Raw genomic sequence first — 19223 nt, forward strand, 5'->3', positions numbered from 1 at the left:
ATCTACATGGACATTGCGGCACTATCTACATGGACACTGTGGCACTATGTCACTATATGTGGGCACTGTGGCACTATATACATGGACATTGTGGCGCTATCTACATGGGCACTGTGACACTATGTCACTATATGTGGGCACTGTGGCTCTATCTACATGGACATTGCGGCGCTATCTACATGGGCACTGTGGCACTATGTCACTATATGTGGGCACTGTAGCACTATCTACTTGGACATTGCGGCACTATCTACATGGGCACTGTGGTGTTTTCAGGGGATTGTCACAAAAATCCCTGCCAAAAGTAATTAATCTTTTTTATTTTATTTTTTTATTATTTTAACGGCCATGAAAAACGGACAGATGGACTTGAAATGGATGAGAATTTGAAGACACTGATGCAAAATGGACATGAAAAACTGACAATTGATCAGTTTGTAATAGCCATCTTTTATTACTGTCGTGTAGCTGCAGCCTAAATGTCTATGATGCCAGGAGTACCATTCACATGTACCATGGAAGGGCCCGGAAAATCCAGCGGACACGCGGATCGTTTTTCACGGTTGTGTGAATCCAGCCATAATGTAATTTATTTAAAACCCCACGGTGGGATCTGTATTGCACAGGGTCCTGCTCAAACTTCAGACACTATAATGTAATATCGCCCCAGAATGCCCGCTCGGCGCTGTCTGCCCGGCCCTGTTGCAATTTACACAACTCTCACCTGCAATGTCGGAGACTGGCTGAGGGGGTGACATGCAGAGGTTGGATGTTAGTGCATCCAGTATATAATTAATTATAGATTCTGTTAACCTGTTCATTGCTGGGGAACACAGAAGTTATAATCAATTATATAGAAATTTTTCCAATTGTACTTATGATAAAAAAAAGTATTTGCAGAGGTTAAAAGTTGTGAAGTTACTTACAATAATTATAGCAATATATGTTAAAAAGTTATTTATATAAAGAAAATGTATTCAATTATCTCTTGGTATTACTGTTTAACAAACCGAAAAAAAAATCGAGATTCAAATCGAAAATAGCCCAAAGTCTTGAAAAAAATCTAGATTTTATTTTTTAGCAAAATCGCCCAGCCCTAATATATATATGAGTGTGTGTGTGTGTGTGTGTGTGTGTGTGTGTGTGTGTATATATATATATATATGCTTCAAGCTATTTCTAACATGGTAGCAACTAACTGCTCAATGTACATCAAACTACGTAGACAACACTGCCACAATTTACACTTGAAGGATCAATTAATGAATGAATTTCCTTTAGTATATAAAGATATCTGAATACATTCTATATCGGACCCAAAGCTGTGATGTAAAAGTTGAAATGCTGCTTTTGTTGAATGTGCACATTACAGAATCACATACATCTCAGTGATCATTATCATAATGTTCTTATAGACTTTAGAACATTCTGGGGAGTTTGATAATAGGAATGCTTATGACCAGATTTCCTTTGCATAAGATCCATTCAACATATCTGAGCTTTTCCTGATAAAAGACATAGGATGTACATTTTAAATGTGAGATGAGGAGAGCTCTGAGATGACCATGGATTGATAAATAATTAATCAATCGCAGCAGGGTGGCAGTTTGAAATGTAAATGTGATGGATGAAGGTGCACCGCTGTCATCAGCAGAAAATGATGTGACTGGAATTAATAACTCTCAGTACCTGCTGACTGGCAAAAGCATGGACAGAAAAGGGAAGGAGAAGCTGTCAGATAGCTGCCCAGCAGACCCTAATTATTGACTTTGACCCTTCATTTCCCTTTCATGTATCTATCCCAAAAGATGTGTTGAAAAAATTATGAGAGTTCTTGGGGAGCTCCGGCAGGGAGGGGAGTATGGAGGCTTCTGGGATTCACTACCTGACAATGCTGCAGGCTACTAACTTAAGACACCTTTTTATGTTACCTGTCTTCCTAAAGGAAACCTGGACCTTTTTCCTTTGCTACTTTCCTCTGCTATCCTCCTGGGATTTCATTACAAGAGACTTAGACTGAACTTCACAACTGCTGTATGTAAAGAAACTATAAGCGACATGGAGGTGTGAAAAACACCTTTCACTCTTCAATCAAGAAAGCCTGTTTCTTTTTTGTCAACTAGCAAGAAATATTGCTGATCTGAACGTCATCGATCCAAACTTTGTATTTATGTTAAGATGTGACACCTAGTATATTTGTAGGGCTTTTAGATCTTTTGTGTTCCTTTCCGATTGACAGCGGGATAGTGTTCTACATTTTAAAATCAACCATTCATACTGAATGTTGTTCTTTAAGACTCTACAAAGGCTTAAAGTGTACACTGTTACTTTGGTTAGACAGATATTTAAGGTGGTATAATGAAGAATCAGCAATAAAATACTAAAATAATCAACAATAAACTTCTTAAAAAAAAGTTTATGAAATAAATCCAGACTTCAATTCTCTGTCTAAAATGGGAGTACCATGAAGCTTGTACTGAAAATTACGATTCTTAACCCTCTACTGTGTCTTGAATTAGGGAATACACCAATACTATTATATGGTAGATTAAAAATGTGTGTCAAAAGTCAGAAAAATTACTCCAATAATTAAAAATCATAAAGTTTTATTCTAGTAGGCTAAGGGCTAGGAAAACCCTACAAACTGGAAAAATGATCAAATTCGGCACAAAATGATACGGTATAAAAAGATATAAATTTTATTACAAATAGACATGACAGAATAAAAATATGAGTCACACAATGAGAAGGTGTCAGCCTATGCAAGACCAAACAGAGTAGATACAATGGGTATGTTTATGCAAAATAACAAGATATGAGTATTGGAGTCCAGAAGGGACAACCATACCACATGAGAGATGGATGTATCAGGTGGTTGCTATAAATGGAGATGGTGGTCAAATATAACATGCTAGAAAATGCAGGTAATGAAGCCTATAGCCACATGTTAACAAACTGTATAGACATCATTGGTGAGGCTGTAAGTAATATACTCCAAGATCTATAGAACAAAATAACATCAGACCACCAGCATGAAATGCAAACAAGTATTAAAAGTAAACAACATCCCCGAAGTCATGATCTCGCATAGGAAGAACGCCAACACCCGACGCGCGTTTCGGCAAATGCCTTCGTCTAGGGGTGCCATCATCCCGGCAGGACCCCCTCCTATATACTGCCTGGCCCATGTGTTCCATGTCAGTAATCACCGGATCACAGCGTAAGGAGAAAGACAGCATCAGACAGGGCGTACAAAGATGGCCGCTGCCCCACTTACGGAACCGCGTCATCAGGGAGGATGTGGGACAGCAATGTCTGACAGTGCCTCCCACATACAACCCTGAACATAGACAGCGGACGAAAGGTGCATAGGCGACTCCCCCCATCAGCGCACCCACCCACCGCTGTGATCCGGCGAGTCAGACCAGATGACAATGGAAAGCACATATAGAATAGTTTAAAGACATCAAACAAAATCACATGAAAGATGTATTGCGTAACCAGGAACCAAGACCTGAGTTGACCATGCATGATATGCTGCCTTATTGTATTGAAGGCATTTATATGTGTAAGTATATAATGGGTTAAAAAAAATTGGAAAATTTTAAAACAAAAGTGAATGATAATAATACATTGTGTGAGGCCCTGTGAGAAACAGAAAATGGTGAGGGTGTGCATGGTGTAAGATGTCTATCGAGTGAAAAAAAACATATAAAAGAAGAAGACGGTCCAAGGTGCAATCCATATATAAGGGACCGATATGTGGCAATGTAAGGAAACAAAACCAAAAAAGGAAATGGGGTGAGAAATATAAGGACACCAGCAGAAGTCTGCGTCCTGCTGGGAACGGGTTTTCACCCACCCACTTAGTAAGTATGGCCTTTTTTGTTGTCTTGAAGAAATGTAAGGACGGTACCTTGCGATAATAAGCGTTATGCAGCCAGCTACATGTAATGAAGGAAAAGTGTGCTGAGGATAGCTCTATAAATAATAAGGTCATTAATGTGTGTGAATTGTGCGCATATGTAGAAACGCATCGAAAAAAAAATAATAATAATGGATAGTGCGTAAATCTGTTCAATGTAAACAAGTATATATATATATGGAGTATTACATACACGAGACACAAAAGCACAAAGATGCTCTGTATATAAAAAATTTGAACAGCATATGTACACATATATGAGAATATGAACGTAAGTTTCATACCTGGTAAGAAGAGACGGGGACAAGGAGGAAAAAGGGAGGGGAGGAAGGGAAGGGAAGGGGATGGGCAGGGGAAAGAAGGGAACAGAAATAAGGGGGGGGGGCAGGTCAAAACACTGTTGTAATACAATGTTAATGAATATATCACATATATATGCATGGCTGGATGGGAAGGGACAAAGGTATTGGGGAGTAGGACACGTCCGTAGTCAGTAGTATTATATAGGTGGAGTCCAGTCTTGTCCCACACCCTTCCTATTGAATCCACTCGGCCAATCCTTCTTAAGGCTATATACGACACAATCCTATAGCAAAAAAAGGAGGGAAAGAAAAAGAAGGAGAGGGTAATCAGCAACATCTAAAATACAATACATAGAACAAGTAAAACACCTAGACCCGCTAGGAGTCAATGGTTATAGAAACGAAGCGAGGCTCAGAGATTCTAAGGGCTAGGAAAGAATATGGCACAGTTACACCAATCGGTCTGGACATAAAATCAATCTAGATTGAATCTCATAGATATTTGGGGTGTTCCTGACTTTTGCCTTACCTTGTATAGTAATTAGGCAAATATTTTGTATCTTCTCTCTTTTACTAGATTTGTAAGATTGGACTTAGAGAACTCCACTCGTATCAGGTTTTAGCATATGAACTTATAAAATCAGTTCACTAGGTTTGGGAATCACAGTGAATAAGTGTGATTCGTATTTCTGAGAATCAATAGGATTGGGATTTTGAACCCCTTAAGGACCGGGCCAATTTTGGCCTTGAGGACAGGAGAATTTTTTAGATTTTTTTTTCCTCTTTGCTTTCTGGTGCTCATAACTTTTCTCTGTTTTATTCGACGTAGCTGTGCAAGGCTCCATGCACACAAACTTATTTTTCATCAGTAATTACGGATCCATTTTTTTCTATTGGCCACGGACACCTTTCAGTATTTTTACTAATGGGTGTCCGTGCTGAAAAAATTATAGGACCTGTCCTATTCTTGTCAGTAATTACAGCAAGGACTCTCCCATAGAAGTCTATATACGGATACAGATTGCTACGGATGTGCATCTGTATACCGTCCATATTTACGGAAGCGTTGCTATGCAACATGCTGATGTCATCATTTGCATCCTCCCTCTTTCTTTTTACGGATCCGTATTTAAGGGCAGTATTCCGGGATAGATGAAAATACGGTTGTGTGAATGGGGCCTGAGGTGCACACGACCATATTTTTTCCCTTCCGTAAATACTGGCGTAAATACGGGTCCTTTGTCATTTGTCCTTTGTAGTTAACCCATATTTACGGACCCGTGCACGTAAATACGGGTCCCTAGTCACTCACCCGTATTACGCCCGTATTTACAGACCCATTTCCTCTGCTTCTCTCTACATGTAGAGAGAGATATTGCACTGCACTAATTGGCAGCCCCTTCTCTCTATCCAGCTCTGATCGGCAGTCTCTTATCTCTATCAGTGCTGGATAGAGTGAAGGGGCAGCCCTTTCGGGCAGTGTTTCCGCAGCGGAACACAGCGATAGAAAGAAAATTCATACGTACCCCGGCCGTTGTCTTGGTGACGTGTCCCTCTTTTGACATCCAGTCCGACGTCCCTGGATGACACGGCAGTCCATGTGACCGCTGCAGCCTGTGATTGGCTGCAGCGGTCACATGGGTTGAAACGTTATCCCAGGAGGCCGAACTGGAGGAAGAAGCATGGAGTTCTGGGTTAATATGAACTTTTTTGTTGTTGCGCGTTTATGAAGAAAACATTACAAATGTATATTGTGAGCGTCGTGCATAGTACTCACTGTCTGGGGTGCTGAAAGAGTTACTGCCGATCAGTGCAGCCCCTATGCTCTATCTAGCACTGATCGTTTAACTCTTTCAGCACCCTGGACAGTGAGTACCATGCATAGCAACTATCCCGTAATTACGGGGGCACACACGTAGCCACCTGTAATTACAGGACCCCCATAGACTTCTATGGGCCTGCCCGTGCCGTAATTACGACCTGAAATAGGACATGTTCTATATTTTTCAACGGCCCGGACACCTTTCCGTAAGCAAACGGGAAGGTACCCGTGGCCAATAGAAGTCTAAGGGCCTGTAATTACGGACCGTAATTACAGGCGTTTTTACATTTGTGTGCATGGGGCCTAAGACCCTGTTTTTTGCAGGATGAGTTGTACTTTATGTGGGTGCCATTTTCTGCTACATTTACATTATTGTTTAATTTATATAAATTTTTATTTTGGCAAAAATGCAGAAAAAAGCAGTTCCACTGCAGTTTTTATCATTTTTTTTTACAGCATACACTGATTATCATAAATTATGCTATACATTTTTTTATTTGGTGATACCAAACATGTGTATATTATTTTATGTTTTTGGGCTTACCTTATATCTATTAAAATTTATTTATTGTAAAAAAAAATGAGCATTTAAATGTATTTTATTTACTTTTTTTTATTTAACATGACTTTTTTTAATACATTTTTTCCTTTGAATGACGCGATCAGCTTTGATCACTGCATTCAGATCTGATGATTCTCCGCCCTTAGAGCGGTACTACGGCTGAGTATTAAAGCCGTTGCCCCGCTACTGATCTTGCTGGCAAACTTGCTGTGCCTGTGCGATCAGCATGACGTCTATGCTCGTCATGATGTGGCAAAATCCAGCCATAGATATAGAGCATAGATAGACAGCATAGAGACAGAGCATAGATGTCCAGCATCGTCGACTGGTTAAAAAAAGACTTTCACCCAAAATGGCCATATATTTGTAAGTCAGATGTTACAGCAGCAAAAGTTTGGCAATTAAGTTTATTTTACCTGCAAATATTTTTGTTTTCACCTTTGAATAAGCTCATCTGGTGATCTATCTTGAGTTTGGCAGCAAGTTGAATTAATAACAAAGTGACAGTTTAACATCAGTGATTGAGAAGCTAATTCAGATGACAACCAATAGGAACTGCACCTACTGTCATTACATTTGCAAAAATGGCCGCCGCAACTGAATAGAAAAATGCCTACATCTCTGTAAGTAAGAGAAACATTGTCAATTTAATGATAAATTACCATTTTTACGTTATGAGTGGAAATCCTCTTTTAAAGATTCGCTCATATGTAAAGACAGTAGCAGTAATTTGCTAGATTTGAGAAAAAGGCTCACTTAGATGTGTGTACTATGGGACAATAAAATGATTTGCTTTTTTGGAATGACAACGTAATTGCTTCTTCTTTTTTGCTACATGTGAGAGTCACATCAAATCAGAACAATTTTCATTTGGGGAATCATTGGGGAAGAGGATTTTGGAATTTTTCTCATCTTCTAAATATTCATGTTAACGTATAATTCTCGGTCTAGGGGGTTATACAAAATCTATTCTCTAGACTCTCTATGTGCAGAAACCAGTCCATTTTAAGCAGGACATTTGGTATTTGACCCCTAGTATACAATATATTGGAAATGCTGTCCCTCATGGTCAGCTATAAATTGTCCAATGTTTGGTGATTATTGCTACATGGAGTTTGCTGCTTGTCAGTGATGTATTTATTGTTTACTTTAGTGGTGCGGTGGTCAAGACAGTGCTTGATCATTAGGGAATTTGTGGGGAAAAGAATGCTAGATCCCTGATGATCCGCTTTTACAAAAGCTAGCGCCCATAGGTATAACCGTATCGACCACTGTGTCTAGCATTTTCTGAATTTAAGTAAAATACTTTATACAGTCAAAAAGATCTTATTCACATCATAACACACTGGGTTAAACAGATCTTTAAACGGGTCTTACTATGTGAGTTATTGAAATTTACCTAAAATATTACACTACATTACTGACAGATGATTAGCAAGTTTACTTTTATATTCGGCTGAAAAATCCAGATACAATGTCATATATATATGTATATATATATATATATATATATATATATATATATATATATATATATGTATGTATGTATATATATATATATATATATATATATACTATAAACAGAATAGAAAGTTTACACATAACAATAACATTTATGACAAAAAAAAGCTGAAACATTGTCTCTTTTGGTAGCGAGCCCATTTGTGGCAGATGTTCTCACCTCTCTTGTTCAGAGGTGCAATGTGTACCTCAATAGCACATACTGTATGCTGGCCCTAAAAGCAACACATCTGTTTGTAAAAAGTGATTCACAATACTTTAATCCTCCTATTCTTTCAACACAGAGTATTGTCTTGGGTACTGGTTAATAAACAGGTACAACTAAGTGCTGTTAACTGTTGAGAGATACTGAGAATTTATTGCAAATAAGTATTTATATTTCCTATTTCCCCTGCACATTAATTAAAGTGAATCTAGACCCCATTCAGACGAGCGTGTCCGATTAGCGCGAGCGAATGACGTGCGTTATACATGTGTGAGTGCATGCGTTGTGTTTCCGATTGTTGCCGTATAACGAGCGTGTAGCACGCGTTTTTCACGTGAGTAAAAAAACAGAAGGAGGAACTTAATAAGCTAAAATTTGGTCCCAACCCAGTGGCAACACCTACAGGAGGGAATGGTCGGAATTCTCCATTTCCTATTTATGTACAGCATAGAAAGATGTTGGTGGGATTCCTGTGCTTGTTATTATGTTATTATGGGATTTTATAGTATTTTATTTGTGTGAACATGACATCCAAAGCTATGGACCATGTTCTACACCGTGTTCCAAATTATTATGCACATTGGATTTAAGTGTCATAAACATTTAATTATTAGTATTTAAATTAAACTCATGGATGGTATTGTGTCTTAGGGCTCTTTGGATCATTGTAATCAATCTCAGACACCTGTGATAATTAGTTTGCCAGGTGTGCCCAATCAAAGGAAATCTACTGAAGAAGGACGTTCCACATTATTAAGTAGGCCACAGGTTTCAAGCAATATGGGAAAGAAAAAGGATCTCTCTGCTGCCGAAAAGCGTGAAATAGTGCAATACCTTGGACAAGGTAGGAAAATATTGGATATTTCAAGAAAACTTAAGAGTGATTATCGTACTGTGAAAAGATTGGTGGCTGATTCAGAGCACAGACTGGTTCGTTCAGATAAAGGCATAATGAGGAAGGTTTCTGCCAGACAAATTAATAGGATTAGGAGAGCAGCTAAAATGCCATTGCAAAGCAGCAAACAGGTATTTGAAGCAGCTGGTGCCTCTGGAGTCCCGCAAACCTCAAGGTGTGGGATCCTCCAGAGGGATTGCAAGTGTGCATAAAGCTATTATTCGGCCACCCCTAAACAATGCTCACAAGCAGAAACGGTTGCAGTGAGCTCAGAAATACATGAAGACTAATTTTCAAACCGTGTTGTTTACTGATGAGTGCCGTGCAACCTGGATGGTCCAGATGGATGGAGTAGTGGATGGTTGGTGAATGGTCACCATGTCCCAACAAGGCTGCGACGTCAGCAAGGAGGTGGCGGAGTCATGTTTTGGGCTGGAATCATGGGGAGAGAGCTGGTAGGCCCCTTTAGGGTCCCTGACGGTGTGAAAATGACATCTGCAAAGTACGTAGAGTTTATGACTGACCACTTTCTTCCGTGGTACAAAAAGAAGAACCGTGTCTTCCTTAGCAAAATTATCTTCATGCATGACAATGCACAATCTCATGCTGCAAAGAATACCTCTGTGTCATTGGCTGCTATGGGCATAAAAAGAGAGAAACTCATGGTGTGGCCCCCATGTTCCCCTGACCTCAATCCTATTGAGAACCTTTGGAGCATCCTCAAGCAAAATATCTATGAGGGTGGGAGGCAGTTCACATCAAAACAGAAGCTCTGGGAGGCTATTCTGACATCCTGCAAAGATATTCAAGCAGAAACTGTCCAAATACTCACAAATTCAATGGATGCAAGAATTGTGAAGGTGATATCAAAGAAGGGGTCCTATGTTAACATGTAACTTGGCCTGTTAACTTTTTTTTGATTGAAAGAGCTTTTGATTTCTGTAAATATGACCTCCTGATGCTGCAAATTCAACAAATTACTATTTTAGTTCTCTTTACAACCTTTAAAATGTTTTGATCTCTGTTGTGCATAATAATTTGAAACAGTGCATTTTGAGTTTTTTACTTCTAAAAAAAAATCTGTTATCATTACGAGATTTGTTTAATAAAATTAGCATTATACTCCAACGGTTGATGGCTTGAAGATTATACTGACTGTCATTTGCATCGACTATTTAGAAAAATCAGCGAAAAATAACATTTGCATAATAATTTGGAACGCGGTGTAATGTTGCGGCTGATCTCTCGCACATATTAAGAACAACGCCATATGGTGGAGAAAGAATCGAGGAGGAGGAGGAGGCATTGGATTCATCCCATTGTCTCCCATCGTACTTAGAAAGTGCACTTCCACACCCTTTAGGAGAACCTGCGTCTGCATCCGGCCAAATTTCAAGCCTTCTGTCGGATGTCTGTGGCAAATTTTGATCGGCTGCTGGACGCAGTATTTCTCCTGAGGAACGTCTCATCATCACCCTGAGGTAAGAATACAAAATGTCTGCATTTAAAACTAATCTCCAGTGTGCTAGTGTAGAGCTAAAATAGAATTAGCAATTATAACTAAGTTTATGTTATTAATTTTCGTTATTTTATCTTCAGATTCCTTGCCACTGGAAATTCGTTTGCGTCCCTTCATTTTGAATTCCTAGTTGGGACGTCGACCATTTCTGGGATTATCAGGTCTACCTCTAATCTAATCTGGCGTCATCCCACAACAGAACAGTGGCTGACTATAGCAGATGGGTTCATGAACAACGCACAATTCCCCAACTGCATTGGGGTGCTAGACGGAAAACATATCCGGGTAAGGAAGCCGCAACAATCAGGGTACCGTTTCTACAATTACAAACAGTATGTAATGATGGGGGTGGGGAAACAGACAAGTGAGCCCTAATCTACCCGCCACTCTGTCCCTGCCTACTTGCAACGACCCGCCCTAGGTACAACTGGGCGACGGTCCCTACGCTCAGTAAGTGCACGAGACAAACAGACAAGGGTACACAAAGATAAGGGAAATGGGGCAGTTGCCCACGGCAACACCGTGAGCAACAAGAGTGGTGAACGAGCCGAGTCAAAGCAGGAGTGTACAAGGTACCAAACGCAGAGCAGGAGAGTAGTCAGTAAGCCAGGGTCAGTATGGAGCAGGGTCAAATAGTTAGGAGCTGTAGCAGGGCCAGGAAACCACACGAGAAGAATCACAAGCAAAGGACGAAAAGGAAAGGCAGGTATAAATAGACAGAGGGCGGGAGCTAGCTCCGTCTGGCCAGGCTGCGATAGGCTCTCCCACTCCTAAGCCTGCCATCCTGAGTGGTGGAAGATGGAGTCAGTCTCAGAGACATAGACTCAGGTGCAGACTGATTACCTATGGGCGTATACACAGAAGTTGTGCCTGGCAGATCCTTTACACAGTATTTCTCTGTAGTGCTGTTGGCCTTGCCTGACTCTCAATACCGGTTTGTAATTGTAGATGTCGATTCCTATGGAAGCACTGTGGATGCTGGCATCTTCAGGGCTTCCAGAATGGGTCAGTGGCTTCTAAGCAACCAGCTATGCCTCCCTGAACCCCGCCTACTGCCTGGATCTTCTGGACCCCCTGCACCATTTGTGACAGTGTCAGATGAGGCCTTTGGACTATCCACACATGTTATGCAGCCCTATCCTAGGTGTGCTGAGGACGACCAAAGGCGCATATTCAATTACAGGCTTACCAGAGCTCATCGCTATGTGGAGTGCGTCTTCGGAATTGTGTGAAACAAATGGAGAGTGTTCATGTCAACAATACAATTGGATGTAAATTCAGTCATCCAAGCGTGTCATCCTGTACAACTACACACGAATGTACAACATGGCAAATGATGGTGACGTGGAACACCTCAAGCCCACTGGATCATTGACTATTGACAATACAACGCAAGGAAGACCTGGGACATCTGGCCTCCGCACCTGGGAATTTTTTGCGAATATTTCCAGAGCCCTGAGGGCGCAGTTCCCTGGCAGCAAGACGCTATCCGAAGTGTTCTTCATTACTGTTTTAGTTTATGTACATTGTTATTTAGTTTTATTTATGATTGGTTAGTTAGTGTAGGGCCTCGCAAGACAATGAAGACCCTTGACAGGGGTTGAGGGCTTTTATATTTAGGTAAAATTAACATTTCAAATTTTTACAATTTCATTTTAAACAAATTCTCACCCTTTATAATATTTTTTTTTTACCTAAATATCAACTAATAACCTCATTACTTTTTTATATATATGTCTTGTTAATAAAATAATTTAAAATGGAAAATGTGACGTAGTGTTTATTCGTTGTTGAAAGAATTAAAAACACCGAAAATAATGTTCAGCCTCCCGAAAAACAAGTAAAAACACAAAGCCAATATCATTCTTTTTCAAAGCAATACTTCAAAGAAAACATAAAACAGACCATAAATAACAGTCAAAACCTGAGTCTGTTATAAAATAAAAATAAAGTTTTCTCTTTTTTTACTTACAGATTAAATTACAAATGATACAAGTTGGGAGAGCATGGTGAAACAATGGATGGATTTGCCTCCATTCGCACAGAGGGCTGTTGCGCAGCAGGTTGCCAAGAAGGTGGATTGGCGTAAGGATCGTGTGGATGGTAGTACCCACCACGATTAAAATGTGGAGGTTCTGGAGCTATCTGGCGTTGAAAATATGGACGATGCAGCGGAATAGGAGGAGGCAGTGAAGTATAGCTCTGTGGCAAACGTGACTGAGGGGTAGTGTGGCCAAATAGCTGCCAGTGCTCCAATGAAGAAAAGCACTCAATGGGGTCATTGGGGGGGGGGGTTGCTGCTTCCAATATGATCATCAAAGCTGATTGAGTACTCAAGCAACGCTCCACAGGGATTCGATGCAAAAAAGGAGCCATGGACCTAACAAATATGTCCACCTCATCCTCAGGCTGATGTCGAGACAAGTAATCTAAAACCCTTGTGTTCATCGCTGCTGATGGCTCCACTCTTTTTTTTTCTTCTGTATGCAGCTCTGGAGCGAGAAGTATTCTCTGGAGGGTTGGGCTCTCAACGATTGGCCTAGGTGATGTCACAGAAATCTCGCAATCCTGTTGTTGTGTCTGTTCTAGACTAGTGGTATCTTCCACAACTCTCCTCTCCCCCATCTCTATGCTGTCGTCTTCCTCGGGATCGCCCACTAGGTTGTCCTCAGAGCTGATATTTAAAGAGAATTGATATATTTTAATATTACATTGACAATATTGTTTTTGCATCAGGATTAAAATCTGAAAATGTTGTGTCCAGGGGACCACTTTAAGACATTGGTGCAGATGGAGTGAAACAAATATGTCAGACATGTATTACATATTTGGTGCGATATTGAATTCTTCCCCCAAGCGGGGGAAACCTTGGAATGACAAATTTTAGATATTTTAACTGATACGCCCGAAGTTCCAAAACTGGTTTGAGAAAGGATAACTGGCATGAGAACTGATATGTCCTTTTTTTGCTCGGAGCAGAACCACTCTTCCCTTTGGTGCTCATTTCACGCCGGTATTGGTCCCACGTCCTTCTCCACCTGACTTTAACATCATCAACTGTAATAACATAAATATCTAACTGTAAAATCATGAAAAAATAAATTGTACATGTACTATACGTCTCACATTTATTGTCTTTCTTTCAAATGTTGTACTCCGTCTCTATCAGGGCCACATCTTGCACAAGTACATTATTGACCACAACTCTTTATCAACAGCGACACATGACAAAGAAAAAAGAACTGTGTCTATAAGGACAACATGGCTTGAACAATAAAAAATAGTAATTTTTGTAAAAACTAGGGCAGCTACATACATACACTATGCTTCTACTTACCAAAGTTGTTCCGTTCTGCAGGACTGGCACTACTCCACTGTGTAAACATCTGTCTTGAAATGGGCTCCCATGCCTTGTCTTTCTTGTGATGGTCATGGTATAAATCAGACCTAGTGTCCCACAACTCAGGCCTCTCCTGGACAAAGTAATCAGTCTCTCCACGTCTATAGGTCGAGGCATGCTAACGTTTGCTGCGCACAGGACTGAGCTATTCCACCTTCTCTGTTCCTCCTCTGCTCACGCTGCTAACAAACACTTCCTGGCTTTTGTTATAAAGTCCCAATGTGCTTTGCAACTCTGCGTGAATAACGCGCTGGTCACGGGTCATACAAGTGTTCAGTGCATTGTTTTCACGCACTCATAGACTTCAATGGGCGAGTGTGATGCGTAAACATGCACCAATATAGGACATGCGGTGAGATTCATGCAACGCACTCACGCTGCGTGAAAACTTACGCATGTGTGAATGGCCCCATTGATAGTAATGGGTCCCTATGCTGTGCGTTGTTTCAACGCACAGCACACGGATGTGATTTACGCTCGTGTGAATGGGGCCTAATGAAGAGTCTATGATGTTTATTTATATATTTATATAAATATATTTATTTATAGCTACATTTCCTATTAACTAAGTACTTAGTCTGTAATAAGAAGTCATACAGGCTCCATGCACAGGGCACTGTAGTGAGCATGAGCCTTTATTCTGTTTGGGATTCACTCCTGATTTTGGCAAAAAATATAAAAAGACACATCAAACGCTGCAATAAAACTGCCCTGTGTTAGGCAGGCAATAGCGTATATTAACATAAATTTGCACAACTCGGTGCAAATTTTTCAGTGTAGGATTTTCAAAATCGTATTCTCCCGCCGCCCAAAAAAACTTTGGGACGTTCTGCAGATTTTCAAAGCCACTGCATGCCGTATCAGTTACAGATTTGATTTGATTTATTTGAATGACAAAGTCCTTGTCCGAATGTGCATGTAAATCTGGTTGGTCAAAATCCATGCACATATTGCAGAAAGTATCCTATTCACATGTATGATACAGATTCTCAGTTGCTGAAATCTCTACAACAAATGTGCCACATTTAGGCCGGGTTTCCATGTAATGTAAACGCTGCAGGATTTACGCAACGGAATTCTGTGCGGAAATTCCACAGCATTTAAAGTAGCAGCAAAGTGGATGAGATTTAGGAAAAAAACTGCAGTGTTAACATTAAAAAATTGACCTGCGGTGTGGAATTTAATTCCACAGCATGTCAATTTACACTGCATTTTAGTTTATTTCCCGTTTCGGGTTTTTGCCCATTGAATTCAATGGGGATGCAAATCTCGCAACAGAAAGCCAAGTGTTGTGACTTTTGCGGCGTATTTGCAGCGATTACACGGCAAAAATTGAAACTACGGAAAATAAAAACAAATCATACTTCCTCAAAATGCTCTCCTTCTTCCTGCAGTCCAGCCTCCTGGGATGATGTTTCATCCCATATGACCGCTGCAGCCTGCAACGTCATCGTAGGAGGCCGGACTACACGCAGAAAAGAGGGGGTAAGTATGTTCGCTTTCTTCCGCAGCAGGAATTCCGTTTAAAAAACCGCACTGGTGCAATTTTTGGGACAGAATGTTTCCAGGTGACACGCTGCGTGATTTTTACGCAGCGTATCCGACCCGTCGGAACCCGGCCTTAAACATTCCCATAATGCGGATAACATGCAATTGTCTGGAATAATTTTTCCCTCAGATATCATGTGAGACCGCATGCATTTGAGACCGATTTGTGCCCAAATTAATTGTAAACTCAGCATCGTGGAAATTGAAGAGTTAATGTTTTTTCAGACTGATACGACAGCAATTAATTTGTTAACAGATGATGAGCTGTCTGCTCTGTGTATTCAGATATTGCCTACAACAGGTTAACTTGCCATCCCTCCCTATTAATGAAGCAAATATAAAAATCTCCTGTGTCACCATATGGCACCAATTCCCAGTTAGTTGTGCCTCACATAAATGATGACAACGAGAATGGATTATTTAGCTGGACGATCTTGACATTGTGCTCCTGGGATGTCCTGTGGGTGTCTGGAAGCTTGCTGTAAGTTATATTTACTTAATTCATGTTTTTCTTTTTTGGGCAAATAATTAGTGAAGCAATTAATTTTATAATGCAAATTTACCATAAGACTTTAAAGGGTTTAAAAATCACTTACCCCCTGTATGGCTGAAAGGTTTAAGTTTGAAGGGATAAAATAATACCTTATGGCATTATGTATATAAAACAAAGCTAAACTTCTCAGCTAATATTTACTGCAAATATTTGTGTTTTCCATGTGTAGAAATACAGCAGCTGAGATAAAGGTAAGGGTCAATAACGTCCGTGTGCTGCGCATGGAAATCACGCGCAGCACACGGACCCATTGCGAGAGTCCGCTGCGTGTAACTCACTGCATGTCCTATATTGGTGAATTTTCACACACCTACGTGCACATTGAAGCCAATGTGTGCATGAATACCACATGGATGCGCATCCGTGTGTGGTGCGTGATTTGCGCATCAATTCATTTGAAAATAATAAAATTAAAAAAATATGTGCACTCGCAAAGCACACTGATGCATAACGCAACACACACGGACAAGATTCATGCGCATTTTTCAAGCTCACGCATGTGTGAACGGCCCCATTGAAATCAATGCGTCCATTTGCTTTGCGTGATTTCCATCCGCGTTATTCACGTTTGTGTGAATGGGCCCTAAGGGTATGTTCACATGGGCTATTTTCAGCTGAAAAACGGCCTGAAAAATGGCTGAAAAATCAGAAGCAGAACACCTCAAAATATCTGCCCATTTATTTCAACGGGAAAAACGACGTTCTGTTCAGTCGAAGTACATGACAATTTTTCAGCCGTTTTTGGAGCCGTTTCTCATAGACTCTATAGAAAAACAACTCCAAAAACGGCCATTAAAAACGCAGCGAAAAACACGACTTTGATAGAAAACGTCTGAAAATGAGGAGCTGTTTTCCCTTGAAAACAGCTCTGTTTTTGATTTTGTGTGTGCGCATACCCTAAGAGTTAGAACGCTATGTAAAGAGTTAATATCACAATGCTACTGCTTAAAGTCTTGACTTCTATGTAATATATAATACAAGAATCTGGCCAAAAAGAAACCTTTGTACTAGAGGAGGAACAATTTCTTAAAATAAATAAATACATAAAATGTGGTGGAAATTGAACATAAATACAGTATCCTGATTAAACATAATTGACAAATTAAATAAAGAGATAGATAAATGTTATTTATTTTATCAATATAAATATAACAAATGTATATACAGTATTTTACCAACAAGTAAACAAGTGCCATTCAAAATTAGACTTTGGTCATGAGATTTGGTCAAAATGAAGCAATGACTAAAAACCTGCCAAAAATGCATAAAATTGCATATAAATAGAAAGCATAGAGTTCTTCAGTAACAATCATGTAACCATCTGTAAATTAGCTGCAGACATTATTAATAAAACAATCATATTCTTTTAACGCGTACCTAACTTTTCAGGTGACTTTTTAGAATAAGCTATGATTTGTGTGTACAAGAGGAAAAACACTATTTATGGCCACTATATGACTTGTATATATAACATTTTTTTAGCAATGTAGTGTAGTTGAGAATCTAGCACTGGGGTTAGACAGTAACACAAGATGCTGCATCACGTCTGTGTGTATCTTTTTTACTCTGCTCTTGATCCCCCTCCCCTCTCCATAGACTTGTATTGGCAGTGTGTCTGTGTTTATCTTTCTCTCTCTGCTAACTCCTCCTGCTTTCCCATGCCCTATCCGTAGACTTCTATGGGCTTCATCTCTGTGTCTCTTTCTCTCTGCTCCTGCTCCCTCCTCCTGCACCCGCTCCCATCTCCATAGACTTATATGGGCGGCATGTCTGTGTCTCCTCTCTTCTCCTGCACTCCCCCTCCCCTCTTGGCAGACTTTTATGGACACAGTCCCACTTCCACCAAGTGGACAGCAGATTACAAGAAGGAAGAAACACAGAATTTTGATAGATAAAACAACTACATTTGAAAAGCAAGTAAATTACAAAGTTGATATATATCAGGAATACTATTAGATTAGCATAAATTGTTTGAAAACTTAGTTAATTTAATGTGAATGTTCACCTTTGAAAACAACTTAGGTTTTTTAATCTAAATAATCTTTATTGCAATCTGAGCTTTGTTGTGGTTATACAGAACACAAAATACACTGTATAAACATAAACTCATATAATACTATTTTATCTGCCTGCACCACAAGGGTGTGTTTAATATATTAACCCCTTAATGCACCATGACGCATATGTACACCATGGAATGCCTTGGATTAAGGCTGTACATGTACGTCATGGAGTGCATAGCATTACATGTACATGTACATGTACATCATGGTTATCACACTGGTGCAGGTGTTGTGCCCAGTGATTAAAAGTGGAAGCCCGCCATTTATTGACAACTAGGCTCCTGCTGTAATGGCCGGTATCGGCCAGTATCAGAGATAACGGCCCATTTAAACCCTTACAATGTTTGATAGAGGACAGGGCCTCCCTCTATCATTCCATCGGTGCCCTGAGACACAATGGAGGGTTGCTAAAGGGTTACCATGGCAGCCGGGGCCTACCAAAGGCCCCCAGCTCTGCCATAGCTATGTGCCTATTACAGCAGGTTATGCCAAAAACTTGGCCTAATAAGTAGCCTGTCAGTGTAATACTGACAGGCAATAATGCTTTGGAATACTTTGTATTCCAAAGGATTACAGAAGCAATCAAGCAATCCCTGCTTCAAGCCCTCTAGGTGGACAAATGTTTTTTTTTAAATCAAGTTGAATCCAGTTTAGTAAAAATGAAAAAAAAAAGTCTCGCCAAAAAGAACAAGACTTTCATCCTTTATTCAATACAAAATAATGTGGTTTTTGACGCATGATAAGCCCCGGAAAAAAAAAACATCAAAGATTTACGCTTTTTGTTCCTCCCCTCAAAAAAATAAATTAAAGCTAGTCAATAAATTGTTACACAAAAATGGTACCATTGAAAAGTACAACTCGTTTTGCAAACATCAAGCATTATTACAGCTATATGGATGCGTGAAAAA

The sequence above is a fragment of the Rhinoderma darwinii genome, chromosome 2 (assembly GCF_050947455.1).
Source record: "Rhinoderma darwinii isolate aRhiDar2 chromosome 2, aRhiDar2.hap1, whole genome shotgun sequence".
Lineage (NCBI taxonomy): Eukaryota > Metazoa > Chordata > Amphibia > Anura > Rhinodermatidae > Rhinoderma > Rhinoderma darwinii.